Source organism: Oncorhynchus tshawytscha, linkage group LG08 (assembly GCF_018296145.1).
Source record: "Oncorhynchus tshawytscha isolate Ot180627B linkage group LG08, Otsh_v2.0, whole genome shotgun sequence".
In the NCBI taxonomy this organism is placed as follows: domain Eukaryota; kingdom Metazoa; phylum Chordata; class Actinopteri; order Salmoniformes; family Salmonidae; genus Oncorhynchus; species Oncorhynchus tshawytscha.
Window position 1 is genome coordinate 66452017 of NC_056436.1, and position 14254 is coordinate 66466270.

General features: G+C 46.9%; 1 protein-coding gene across 10 annotated transcripts in view; it reads left to right on the plus strand.

The window, feature by feature from the left end:
- col23a1a (collagen type XXIII alpha 1 chain a) overlaps positions 1-14254 on the plus strand; it is a 275945-nt gene that overhangs the window by 147501 nt on the left and 114190 nt on the right. The gene's annotated exons all lie outside the window — the stretch shown is intronic.

The window sequence follows — 14254 nt, forward strand, 5'->3', positions numbered from 1 at the left end:
TGAGGTACTCTACTCTGTGATTGGTGTGTTTGGTACTCTACTCTGTGATTGGTGTGTTTGGCCTGAGGTAATCTACTCGATGACTGGTGTGTTTGGCCTGAGGTACTCTACTCTGATTGGTGTGTTTGGCCTGTGGTACTCTACTCAATGACTGGTGTGTTTGGCCTGAGGTACTCTACTCTGTGATTGGTGTGTTTGGCCTGAGGTACTCTACTCAGTGACTGGTGTGTTTGGCCTGAGGTACTCTACTCAGTGACTGGTGTGTTTGGCCTGAGGTACTGAACTCAGTGACTGGTGTGTTTGGCCTGAGGTACTCTACTCTGTGATTGGTGTGTTTGGTACTCTACTCTGTGATTGGTGTGTTTGGCCTGAGGTACTCTACTCTGTGATTGGTGTGTTTGGCCTGAGGTACTCTACTCTGTGACTGGTGTGTTTGGCCTGAGGTACTCTACTCTGTGACTGGTGTGTTTGGCCTGAGGTACTCTACTCTGTGACTGGTGTGTTTGGCCTGAGGTACTGAACTCAGTGACTGGTGTGTTTGGCCTGAGGTACTCTACTCTGTGATTGGTGTGTTTGGTACTCTACTCTGTGATTGGTGTGTTTGGCCTGAGGTACTCTACTCTGTGACTGGTGTGTTTGGCCTGAGGTACTCTACTCTGTGACTGGTGTGTTTGGCCTGAGGTACTCTACTCTGTGACTGGTGTGTTTGATACTCTACTCTGTGATTGGTGTGTTTGGCCTGAGGTACTCTACTCAGTGACTGGTGTGTTTGGCCTGAGGTACTCTACTCAGTGACTGGTGTGTTTGGCCTGAGGTACTCTACTCTGTGATTGGTGTGTTTGGCCTGAGGTACTCTACTCAGTGACTGGTGTGTTTGGCCTGAGGTACTCTACTCAGTGACTGGTGTGTTTGGCCTGAGGTACTGAACTCAGTGACTGGTGTGTTTGGCCTGAGGTACTCTACTCTGTGATTGGTGTGTTTGGCCTGAGGTACTCTACTCTGTGATTGGTGTGTTTGGCCTGAGGTACTCTACTCTGTGACTGGTGTGTTTGGCCCTGAGGTACTCTACTCTGTGACTGGTGTGTTTGGCCTGAGGTACTCTACTCTGTGACTGGTGTGTTTGGCCTGAGGTACTGAACTCAGTGACTGGTGTGTTTGGCCTGAGGTACTCTACTCTGTGATTGGTGTGTTTGGTACTCTACTCTGTGATTGGTGTGTTTGGCCTGAGGTACTCTACTCTGTGACTGGTGTGTTTGGCCTGAGGTACTCTACTCTGTGACTGGTGTGTTTGGCCTGAGGTACTCTACTCTGTGACTGGTGTGTTTGATACTCTACTCTGTGATTGGTGTGTTTGGCCTGAGGTACTCTACTCAGTGACTGGTGTGTTTGGCCTGAGGTACTGTACTCAGTGACTGGTGTGTTTGGCCTGAGGTACTCTACTCTGTGATTGGTGTGTTTGGCCTGAGGTACTCTACTCAGTGACTGGTGTGTTTGGCCTGAGGTACTCTACTCAGTGACTGGTGTGTTTGGCCTGAGGTACTCTACTCAGTGACTGGTGTGTTTGGTACTCTACTCTGTGATTGGTGTATTTGGCCTGAGGTACTCTACTCTGTGATTGGTGTGTTTGGCCTGAGGTACTCTACTCAGTGACTGGTGTGTTTGGCCTGAGGTACTCTACTCAGTGACTGGTGTGTTTGGCCTGAGGTACTCTACTCTGTGATTGGTGTGTTTGGTACTCTACTCTGTGATTGGTGTGTTTGGCCTGAGGTACTCTACTCGATGACTGGTGTGTTTGGCCTGAGGTACTCTACTCTGATTGGTGTGTTTGGCCTGTGGTACTCTACTCGATGACTGGTGTGTTTGGCCTGAGGTACTCTACTCTGTGATTGGTGTGTTTGGCCTGAGGTACTCTACTCAGTGACTGGTGTGTTTGGCCTGAGGTACTCTACTCAGTGACTGGTGTGTTTGGCCTGAGGTACTGAACTCAGTGACTGGTGTGTTTGGCCTGAGGTACTCTACTCTGTGATTGGTGTGTTTGGTACTCTACTCTGTGATTGGTGTGTTTGGCCTGAGGTACTCTACTCTGTGATTGGTGTGTTTGGCCTGAGGTACTCTACTCTGTGACTGGTGTGTTTGGCCTGAGGTACTCTACTCTGTGACTGGTGTGTTTGGCCTGAGGTACTCTACTCTGTGACTGGTGTGTTTGGCCTGAGGTACTGAACTCAGTGACTGGTGTGTTTGGCCTGAGGTACTCTACTCTGTGATTGGTGTGTTTGGTACTCTACTCTGTGATTGGTGTGTTTGGCCTGAGGTACTCTACTCTGTGACTGGTGTGTTTGGCCTGAGGTACTCTACTCTGTGACTGGTGTGTTTGCCCTGAGGTACTCTACTCTGTGACTGGTGTGTTTGATACTCTACTCTGTGATTGGTGTGTTTGGCCTGAGGTACTCTACTCAGTGACTGGTGTGTTTGGCCTGAGGTACTCTACTCAGTGACTGGTGTGTTTGGTACTCTACTCTGTGATTGGTGTGTTTGGCCTGAGGTACTCTACTCAGTGACTGGTGTGTTTGGCCTGAGGTACTCTACTCAGTGACTGGTGTGTTTGGTACTCTACTCTGTGATTGGTGTGTTTGGCCTGAGGTACTCTACTCTGTGATTGGTGTGTTTGGTACTCTACTCTGTGATTGGTGTGTTTGGCCTGAGGTACTCTACTCTGTGACTGGTGTGTTTGGCCTGAGGTACTGAACTCAGTGACTGGTGTGTTTGGCCTGAGGTACTCTACTCTGTGATTGGTGTGTTTGGTACTCTACTCTGTGATTGGTGTGTTTGGCCTGAGGTACTCTACTCTGTGACTGGTGTGTTTGGCCTGAGGTACTCTACTCTGTGACTGGTGTGTTTGGCCTGAGGTACTCTACTCTGTGACTGGTGTGTTTGATACTCTACTCTGTGATTGGTGTGTTTGGCCTGAGGTACTCTACTCAGTGACTGGTGTGTTTGGCCTGAGGTACTCTACTCAGTGACTGGTGTGTTTGGCCTGAGGTACTCTACTCAGTGACTGGTGTGTTTGGTACTCTACTCTGTGATTGGTGTGTTTGGCCTGAGGTACTCTACTCAGTGACTGGTGTGTTTGGCCTGAGGTACTCTACTCAGTGACTGGTGTGTTTGGTACTCTACTCTGTGATTGGTGTGTTTGGCCTGAGGTACTCTACTCAGTGACTGGTGTGTTTGGCCTGAGGTACTCTACTCAGTGATTGGTGTGTTTGGCCTGAGGTACTCTACTCTGTGACTGGTGTGTTTGGCCTGAGGTACTCTACTCTGTGACTGGTGTGTTTGGCCTGAGGTACTCTACTCTGTGACTGGTGTGTTTGGTACTCTACTCTGTGATTGGTGTGTTTGGCCTGAGGTACTCTACTCAGTGACTGGTGTGTTTGGCCTGAGGTACTCTACTCAGTGACTGGTGTGTTTGGTACTCTACTCTGTGATTGGTGTGTTTGGCCTGAGGTACTCTACTCAGTGACTGGTGTGTTTGGCCTGAGGTACTCTACTCTGTGATTGGTGTGTTTGGCCTGAGGTACTCTACTCAGTGACTGGTGTGTTTGGCCTGAGGTACTCTACTCAGTGACTGGTGTGTTTGGTACTCTACTCTGTGATTGGTGTGTTTGGCCTGAGGTACTCTACTCAGTGACTGGTGTGTTTGGCCTGAGGTACTCTACTCTGTGATTGGTGTGTTTGGCCTGAGGTACTCTACTCAGTGACTGGTGTGTTTGGTCTGAGGTACTGAGAGCTCTCAGTCCCCTTTCTCTCTCATCTAGTTGACAAGCAGAACACCAGATTAGGCATTTTTTATGCTTACTGTCAGGACAATTGTAGTCTTGTTGGGGTGCAGTAACTGTCAAGATTCCCCAAAGCAGCCAATCAGTGGAGTTGTCTGTTCAGTCATAACCACCATTTATAAATCCAGGAATGTTGTATTAACAATCCACTATTATACAGTAATTACAAGTTTTAGGTATGATGGAAGAGGGGAAAGTGTGTTCTATATTAGCTGTGGTAGAATCACACATAAAGACTCCATTGTTTTCAACCCCAGGTAGTTAGTTTTACTCCAAACCCTCTCTTGAGGGATTTATTGGCTGCTCTCATTCCAGAAATAAAAATCGGAAACATTTGAAAAGGCTTCTACTTGGCGCTCCAGCAGAGGCTATGAATCACCTTCCAAGTGGCCACAAATGTAGTTCTTGTTCTAATGTATTATTTTACTCATAACACGCAGTGGAGCTGCTCTCGTCTGCCAAGAACCTGTCTGTGGGGCCAGGGCATTACGACCACATGTGGTTTCTTTTATGGCCAACCTGGCAGTGGTGCGGTGGTGCGGTGAAACTCAAACCAGGTCTGGCTTGGTTCTGGGGCTCTAAAGTAGGGTAGCCCCTAAGTAAATGTGGACTCATACCAGTCTGTTGGACAGCTCTGATTCTGGTCATTGACATGGGTTCTGGCTCTGGGTCAGAGAGAGACAGGGAGCTTGACTTCTATCCATCCATCCATCCATGCATCCATCCGTGTATCCTTCCATCCTGTGGAGTGAGTGTGTGTCGGGTTGCGAAGTGTGTGTGTGTGTGTGTGTGTTTGTGCTCCAGCAGCAGCCGTGCTCCAGTTCCTCCTGACAATCTGTTCCTAGTGACACGTATGTGAGGTCACAGAGGACTGAGTGTCCATACAGAGATGTGATCGGTTGATTAGGATGATTGTACACACACCACACGTACACATACTACACGTACACACACCACATGTACACACATCCACATATAGACACGCATGATGACGAGTTTCTCACACAACTGGCCTATCTGGGTGATGTTTTTTCTCACCTGAATGATCTGAATCTAGAATTACAGGGACTCTCCACAACTATATTCAATGTGCAGGACAAAATTAAGACTATGATTAAGAATTTGGAGCTCTTCATCGTCTGCATTAACAAGGACAACACACAGGTCTTTCCATCATTGTATGATTATTTGTGTGCAAATGAACTCAAGTTTACGGACAATGTCAAATGTGATATAGTGAAGCACCTGAGTGAGTTGGGTGCACAATTAAACAGGTACTTTCCTGAAACTGATGACACAAACAACTGGATTCGTTACCCCTTTCATGCCCTGCTTCCAGACAACTTTCTGATATCTAAACAAGAGAGCCTCATCGAAATTGCAACAAGCGGTTCTGTGAAAATTTAATTTAATCAGAAGTCACTGACAGATTTCTTGATCGGGCTGCGCTCAGAGTATCCTGCCTTGGCAAATCGTGCTGTTAAGACACTGATGCCCTTTGCATCCACGTACCTATGTGAGAGGGGATTCTCGGCCTTCACAAGCATGAAAACTAAATACAGGCACAGACTGTGTGGGGGAAATGATTTAAGACTGAGACTCTCTCCAGTACAACCCAACATTGCAGAGTTATGTGCATCTTTTCAAGCACACCCTTAACCTGAGGTGAGTTATTCACAATTTTCGATGAACAAATAAAGTTTTATATGTAAGATGGTTAAATTAAGAGCAAAATGATTGATTATTATGATATGATTATTTGTTCCCTGGTCCTATAAGAGCTCTTTGTGACTTCCCACGAGCCGTGTTGTGACAAACTCACACTTATTCTTATGTTTAAGAAATGTATCATATAGTGTGTGTGGCAGGCTTACAATGATGGCAAAAAACAACATCTGAGAGTACACTGATCCTGGTTCTAGAGTGGGTATGTTTGAAGGGGTATGGGACTATACAAAGTTTGGGAACCACTGGTCTCCATGATGAGAGTATTATGGATAAGAGTACAAATATTTGTATTTTTGAAACGACAGTCAAGCATCGATCATCATGTCACCAGAATACGACCCTCGATATTTATTGGAAAGGAGCATCAAGATCTAGGTACATTTTCAACATCCTGTGAAGTTCATCATAACGTATTTCATCTGTCGTCCACAGTAATAAACTGCATGCTTTCCTGATGAGTCGTAGTGGAAGGACCACACAACAAATCATCGCGTTACTCCAAGTTTACTTCCACATGATGGGAATTATATAAATATAAAGGCATTTCCCAAATCATTCATTTTACAGACACAAAAAGATCCCACCATGTCGATCAAGCAAATTATCTGTCGGCATTTAGAAAATTGTACCGTAACTTCCTGTTTTCGTGTTTTTTTTATACGGTATGACTTTACTTGCATAAAACTGTGGATGGAATTGTGTTTATAGACAATAAACTCTGAGGTACTTTTTTAGAAACAAAACAAGGAACGTGAGAGGATGTGTACTGAGCGTGTCTGAATTTGCACAAGTATGTGTATGAATGTGTGTGTATGAATGTGTGTGTAATGAATGTGTGTGTATGAATGTGTGTGTATGAATGTGTGTGTATGAATGTGTGTGTATGAATGTGTGTGTATGAATGTGTGTATGAATGTGTGTGTATGAATGTGTGTGTATGAATGCGTGTGTGTATGAATGTGTGTGTGTGTATGAATGTGTGTGTATGAATGTGTGTGTATGAATGAATGTGTGTATGAATGTGTGTGTATGAATGTGTGTGTAATGAATGTGTGTGTATGAATGTGTGTGTATGAATGTGTGTATGAATGTGTGTATGAATGTGTGTGTATGAATGTGTGTGTATGAATGAATGTGTATGAATGTGTGTGTGTGAATGTGTGTGTGTGTATGAATGTGTGTGTGTGTATGAATGTGTGTGTGTGTATGAATGTGTGTGTATGCATGTGTGTATGAGCGCGCTTGTTGTGTTGGCCGCTCCATTAAAATGGGCCCTATGCGTGGCGCCTCTTCAAATGGCTTGACCCCAGAAAAACATCCCTTTTTTAACCACACACACACACACCCACACACACTCACACACACTAGGATCATTTTTGGTTGTTGATGCTGGAAGTGTTGATGTTTATTGGAGAGGTTTGGTTTTATGCAGTGTTCAGACACTCACTGGGTGGCACATCCATTAGAGAGGTCACATCTATGGACAGAAGAGAGGAGGGAGGGAGGTACAAGAGGAAAAGAAGGAGCAAGAGAGTGAGGGAGTGTGGGAAGTTTAGAGGGAGAACTGGAGAAGAACAGAGGGAGGGAGTGTGGGAAGTTTAGAGGGAGAACTGGAGAAGAACAGAGTGAGGGAGTGTGGGAAGTTTAGAGGGAGAACTGGAGAAGAACAGAGGGAGGGAGTGTGGGAAGTTTAGAGGGAGAACTGGAGAAGAACAGAGTGAGGGAGTGTGGGAAGTTTAGAGGGAGAACTGGAGAAGAATAGAGTGAGGGAGTGTGGGAAGTTTAGAGGGAGAACTGGAGAAGAATAGAGTGAGGGAGTGTGGGAAGTTTAGAGGGAGAACTGGAGAAGAATAGAGTGAGGGAGTGTGGGAAGTTTAGAGGGAGAACTGGAGAAGAACAGAGGGAGGGAGTGTGGGAAGTTTAGAGGGAGAACTGGAGAAGAATAGAGTGAGGGAGTGTGGGAAGTTTAGAGGGAGAACTGGAGAAGAACAGAGTGAGGGAGTGTGGGAAGTTTAGAGGGAGAACTGGAGAAGAATAGAGTGAGGGAGTGTGGGAAGTTTAGAGGGAGAACTGGAGAAGAACAGAGTGAGGGAGTGTGGGAAGTTTAGAGGGAGTGTGGGAAGTTTAGAGGGAGAACTGGAGAAGAACAGAGTGAGGGAGTGTGGGAAGTTTAGAGGGAGAACTGGAGAAGAACAGAGGGAGGGAGTGTGGGAAGTTTAGAGGGAGAACTGGAGAAGAACAGAGGGAGGGAGTGTGGGAAGTTTAGAGGGAGAACTGAGAAGAACAGAGGGAGGGAGTGTGGGAAGTTTAGAGGGAGAACTGGAGAAGAACAGAGGGAGGGAGTGTGGGAAGTTTAGAGGGAGAACTGGAGAAGAACAGAGGGAGGGAGTGTGGGAAGTTTAGAGGGAGAACTGGAGAAGAACAGAGGGGGGAGTGTGGGAAGTTTAGAGGGAGAACTGGAGAAGAACAGAGGAGGGAGTGTGGGAAGTTTAGAGGGAGAACTGGAGAAGAACAGAGGGAGGGGAGTGTGGGAAGTTTAGAGGGAGAACTGGAGAAGAACAGAGGAGGGAGTGTGGGAAGTTTAGAGGGAGAACTGAGAAGAACAGAGGGAGGGAGTGTGGGAAGTTTAGAGGGAGAACTGGAGAAGAACAGAGGGAGGGGTAGTGTGGGAAGTTTAGAGGGAGAACTGGAGAAGAACAGAGGGAGGGGTAGTGTGGGAAGTTTAGAGGGAGAACTGGAGAAGAACAGAGGGAGGGAGTGTGGGAAGTTTAGAGGGAGAACTGGAGAAGAACAGAGGGAGGGAGTGTGGGAAGTTTAGAGGGAGAACTGGAGAAGAACAGAGGAGGGAGTGTGGGAAGTTTAGAGGGAGAACTGGAGAAGAACAGAGTGAGGGAGTGTGGGAAGTTTAGAGGGAGAACTGGAGAAGAACAGAGGGAGGGAGTGTGGGAAGTTTAGAGGGAGAACTGGAGAAGAACAGAGGGAGGGGTAGTGTGGGAAGTTTAGAGGGAGAACTGGAGAAGAACAGAGGGAGGGAGTGTGGGAAGTTTAGAGGGAGAACTGGAGAAGAACAGAGTGAGGGAGTGTGGGAAGTTTAGAGGGAGAACTGGAGAAGAACAGAGTGAGGGAGTGTGGGAAGTTTAGAGGGAGAACTGGAGAAGAACAGAGGGAGGGAGTGTGGGAAGTTTAGAGGGAGAACTGGAGAAGAACAGAGTGAGGGAGTGTGGGAAGTTTAGAGGGAGAACTGGAGAAGAACAGAGTGAGGGAGTGTGGGAAGTTTAGAGGGAGAACTGGAGAAGAACAGAGGGAGGGAGTGTGGGAAGTTTAGAGGGAGAACTGGAGAAGAACAGAGGGAGGGAGTGTGGGAAGTTTAGAGGGAGAACTGGAGAAGAACAGAGGGAGGGGTAGTGTGTTTTCAACCCTAGTCCTGTTCCCACTTTGGTACTGTGTAGGTTCAGCCCCTAGTCCCCAGACTGTACTAGATACTATAAAGTGTGCATCCCAAATGCCACCCTATTCCCTATATAGTGCACTATTTGGATAGGGCTCTGGTCAGAAGTAGTGCACTACAGGGCCTCCAGAGGGGTGCAGCGGTCTAAGGCACTGCACCACAGTGTTGCGTCGTCACTACAGCCTGGCTTCGGTCGTCAGCTGAATGGTGTTTCCTCCGACACATTGGCGCCGCTGGCATCCGGGTTAAGGGAGCGGGTGTTCAAATTTTAAGAAGCGCGGTTTGGCGGTCATGTTTCGGAAGACTGGACCTTCGCCTCTCCCGAGCCCGTTGGGGAGTTGCAGTGATGAGACAAGATCGTAATCACGAAATTGGGGAGAAAAATGTAGTAAAAAGTAGTGCACTATAAACGGAATAGGGTGCCAATGGGGACGTAGACAGGGTGAGTCAGTTCTGTGTGAACCCCGTGGATTACTGTAGCTCCCTCATTCAGCGTGGATCAGCATATTTCACTGTGACCAGCATTGTTTAGGTTGGGAGGTCTGATGTCTCATCCCGCTGTTGGACCATGTTATTACAGATTACAGTAGATTAGACGTGTTAACTCCCAAAGAGCCTGCTGAATCCTGTCCAGTGTTTACATCATGGTTTATTGATGTCTGGTTTGATATTCTGAATTCTGTCTAGTGTTTACATGATGGTTTATTGATGGTTTTATGTTCTGTTGGACATTATTTACTCTCTTTGTCTTCTCCCTGTATGCTTTTCTAAGAATAGAGAGAAAGAGGGGGAGAGAGACAGAGAGAGGAGGGAGGGGGAGAGAGAGATAGAGAGGGAGAGAGACAGAGAGGGAAGGAGGGAGGGGGAGAGAGAGAGAGGGAGAGAGACAGAGGGAAGGAGGGGAGAGAGAGAGAGGGAAGGAGGGAGGGGGGGAGAGGGAGAGAGAGAGAGAGGGAAGGAAGGAGGGGGGAGAGAGAGGGAGAGAGAGAGAGGGAAGGAGGGAGGGGGAGAGAGAGGGAGAGAGACAGAGAGGGAAGGAGGGAGGGGGAGAGAGCGATAGAGAGGGAGAGAGAGGGAAGGAGGGAGGGGAGAGAGAGATAGAGAAGGAGAGAGACAGACGGAGCAGAGAGAGAGAGGGAAGGAGGGAGGGGGAGAGAGAGATAGAGAGGGAGAGAGAGAGAGGGAAGGAGGGAGGGGGGGAGAGAGAGATAGAGAGGGAGAGAGAGAGAGGGAAGGAGGGAGGGGGAGAGAGAGGAGAGAGAGAGAGGGAAGGAGGGAGGGGAGAGAGACAGAGAGGGAAGGAGGGAGGGGAGAGAGCGATAGAGAGGGGAGAGAGAGAGAGGGAAGGAGGGAGGGGAGAGAGAGATAGAGAAGGAGAGCGAGAGGGAAGGAGGGAGGGGGAGAGAGAGATAGAGAAGGAGAGAGGGAAGGAGGGAGGGGGAGAGAGAGATAGAGAAAGAGAGAGACAGACGGAGCAGAGAGAGAGAGGGAAGGAGGGAGGGGGAGAGAGAGATAGAGAGGGAGAGAGACAGACGGAGCAGAGAGAGAGAGGGAAGGAGGGAGGGGGAGAGAGAGATAGAGAGGGAGAGAGAGAGAGGGAAGGAGGGAGGGGAGAGAGAGAGAAGGAGAGAGAGAGAGAGGAAGGAGGGAGGAGAGAGAGATAGAGAAGGAGAGAGAGAGAGGGAAGGAGGGAGGGGGAGAGAGATAGAGAAGGAGAGAGACAGACGGAGCAGAGAGAGAGAGGGAAGGAGGGAGGGGAGAGAGCGATAGAGAGGGAGAGAGAGAGAGGGAAGGAGGGAGGGGGAGAGAGAGATAAAGAGGGAGAGAGACAGAGGGAAGGAGGGAGGGGGAGAGAGCGATAGAGAGGGAGAGAGAGAGAGGGAAGGAGGGAGGGGGAGAGAGAGATAGAGAGGGAGAGAGAGAGGGAAGGAGGGAGGGGGAGAGAGAGATAGAGAAGGAGAGAGACAGACGGAGCAGAGAGAGAGAGGGAAGGAGGGAGGGGGAGAGAGAGATAGAGAGGGAGAGAGACAGAGGGAAGGAGGGAGGGGGAGAGAGATAGAGAAGGAGAGAGACAGACGGAGCAGAGAGAGAGAGGGAAGGAGGGAGGGGAGAGAGAGAGAGAGAAGGAGAGAGACAGACGGAGCAGAGAGAGAGAGAGAGAGAGATAGAGAGGGAGAGAGACAGACGGAGCAGAGAGAGAGACAGAGAGAGAGATAGAGAGGGAGAGAGACAGACGGAGCAGAGAGAGAGCAGCTCGTCTGAATCACAAACTGTTTCCTCTTTTTGTCTTTTGTGTTTACATCATGTCTCCCTCTTTAAATGAGTCAGAGATGGAGAAAGATAACGAGAGAGATGAGAGAGAGAGAGAGAAAACAAAAGACAAAGAGAGAAAGAGACAAGTCAATAAAAAGTGGTCTTGGGGGAAAAACTTACGACATTATGAAATCCATGTACACAAACAACAAGTGTGCGGTTAAAATTGGTAATAAACACACACATTTCTTTCTACTGGGCCATAGGTGGAGACAGGGATGCAGCATAAGCTCCAACCTCTTACACATATACAGTTGAAGTCTGAAGTTTACATACATTTTAGCCAACTCATTTTAACCTCTGTTTTTCACAATTCCTGGCATTTAATCCTAATACAAATTCCCTGTTTTAGTTCAGTTAGAATCACCACTTTATTTTAAGAATGTGAAATGTCAGAATAGAGGATGATTTATTTGAGCTTTTATTTCTTTCATCACATTCCCAGTGGGTCAGAAGTATACATACACTCAATGAGTATTTGGTAGCATTGCATTTAAATTGTTTAACTTGGGTCAAACGTTTCGGGTAGTCTTCCACAAGCTCCCCACAGTAAGTTGGGTGAATTTTGGTCCATTCCTCCTGACAGAGCTGGTGTAACTGAGTCAGGATTGTAGGCCTCCTTAATTTCACATGCTTTTTCAGTTCTGCCCACAAATTATCTATGGTATTGAGGTCAGGGCTTTGTGATGGCCACTCCAATACTTTGACTTTGTTGTCCTTAAGCCATTTTGCCACAACTTTGGAAGTATGATTGGGGTCATTGTTCATTTGGAAGACCCATTTGTGACCAAGCTTTAACTTCCTGACTGATGTCAGGAGATGTTGTTTCAATATATCCACGTAATTTTCCCACCTCATGAAGCCATCTATTTTGTGAAGTGCACCAGTCCCTCCTGCAGCAAAGCTCCCCCACAACATGATGCTGCCACCCCCGTGCTTCACGGTTCTTCTGTTCACTGTTCTTCTGCTTGCAAGCCTCCCCCTTTTTCCTCCAAACATAACGATGGTCATTATGGCCAAACAGTTCTATTTTTGTTTCATCAGACCAGAGGACATTTCTCCAAAAAGTACAATCTTTGTCCCCATGTGCAGTTGCAAACCGTAGTCTGGCTTTTTTATGGCGGTTTTGGAGCAGTGGCTTCTTCCTTGCTGAGCGGCCTTTCAGGTTACGTCGATATAGGACTCGTTTACTGTGGATATAGATACATTTGTACCTGTTTCCTCCAGCATCTTCACAAGGTAATTTGCTGTTGTTCTGGGATTGATTTGCATTTTTCGCACCAAAGTATGTTCATCTCTAGGAGACAGAACGCGTCTCCTTCCTGAGCGTTATGAAGCCTGCGTGGTCCCATGGTGTATATACTTGCGTGCTATTGCTTGTACAGATGAACATGGTACCTTCAGGTGTTTGGAAATTGCTCTCAAGGATGAACACGACTTGTGGAGGTCTACAATTTCTTTTCTGAGGTCTTGGCTGATTTCTTTAGAAAAACGAGTTTTAATGACTACAACCTAAATGTCTGTAAACTTCCGACTTCAACTGCATATCAACGAATTGGCGAGGGCACTAGAAGAGTCTGCAGCACCCGGTCTCACCCTACTAGAATCTGAAGTGAAATGTCTACTGTTTACTGATGATCTTAGTGCTTCTGTCCCCAACCAAGGAGGGCCTACAGCAGCACCTAGATCTTCTGCACAGATTATGTCAGACTTGGGCCCTGACAGTAAATCTCAGTAAGACTAAAAATAATGATGTTCCAAAAAAAGGTCCAATTGCCAGGACCACGAATACAAATTCCATCTGGGCTCCGTTGCCTTAGAGCACACAAAAAAACGATACATACCTCTGCCTAAACATCCGCGCCACAGGTAACTTCCACAAAGCTGTAATTGAGCTGAGAGACAAGGCAAGAAGGGCCTTCTATGCCATCAAAAGGAACATAAAATTTGACATACCAATTAGGATCAGGCTAAAAATACTTTAATCAGTTATAGAACCCATTGCCCTTTATGGTTGTGAGGTCTGGGGTCCGCTCACCAACCAAGAATTCACAAAATAGGACAAACACCTGAATTGAGACTCTGCATGCAGATTTCTGCAAAAATATCCTCAGTGTACAACGTAAAACACCAAATAATGCATGCAGAGCAGAATTAGGCCGATACCCACTAATTATCTAAATCCAGAAAAGAGATGTTAAATTCTACAACCACCTAAAAGGAAGTGATTCCCAAACCTTCCATAACAAAGCCATCACCTACAGAGGGATGAACCTGGAGAAGAGTCCCCTAAGCAAGCGGGGTCCTGGGGCTCTGTTCACAAACACACCTCACAAAGCCCCAGGACAGCAAAACAATTAGACCCAACCTAATCATGTGAAAACAAAAAGATAATTACTTGACACATTGGAAAGAATTAACAAAAAAACAGAGAAAACTAGAATGCTCTTTGGCCCTAAACAGAGAATACACAGCGGCAGAATAACTGACCAATGTGACTGACCTAAACTTAAGGAAAGCTTTGACTATGTACAGACTCAGTGAGCATAGCCTTGCTATTGAGAAAGGCCGCAGTAGGCAGACATGGCTCTCAAGAGAAGACAGGCTATGTGCCCACTGCCCACAAAATGAGGTGGAAACTGAGCTGCACTTCCTAACCTCCTGCTAAATGTACAACCATATTAGAGACACATATTTCCCTCAGATTACACAGATTCACAAAGAATTAGAAAACAAACCCAATTTTGATAAACTCCCACAGTTTATCACAGTGTGCCATCACCACAGTGTGCCATCACCACAGTGTGCCATCACAGCAGCAAGATTTGTGACCTGTTGCCACAAGAAAAGGGCAACCAGTGAAGAACAAACACCATTGCAAATAGAACCCATATTTATGCTTATTTATTTTCCCTTTTGTACTTTAACTATT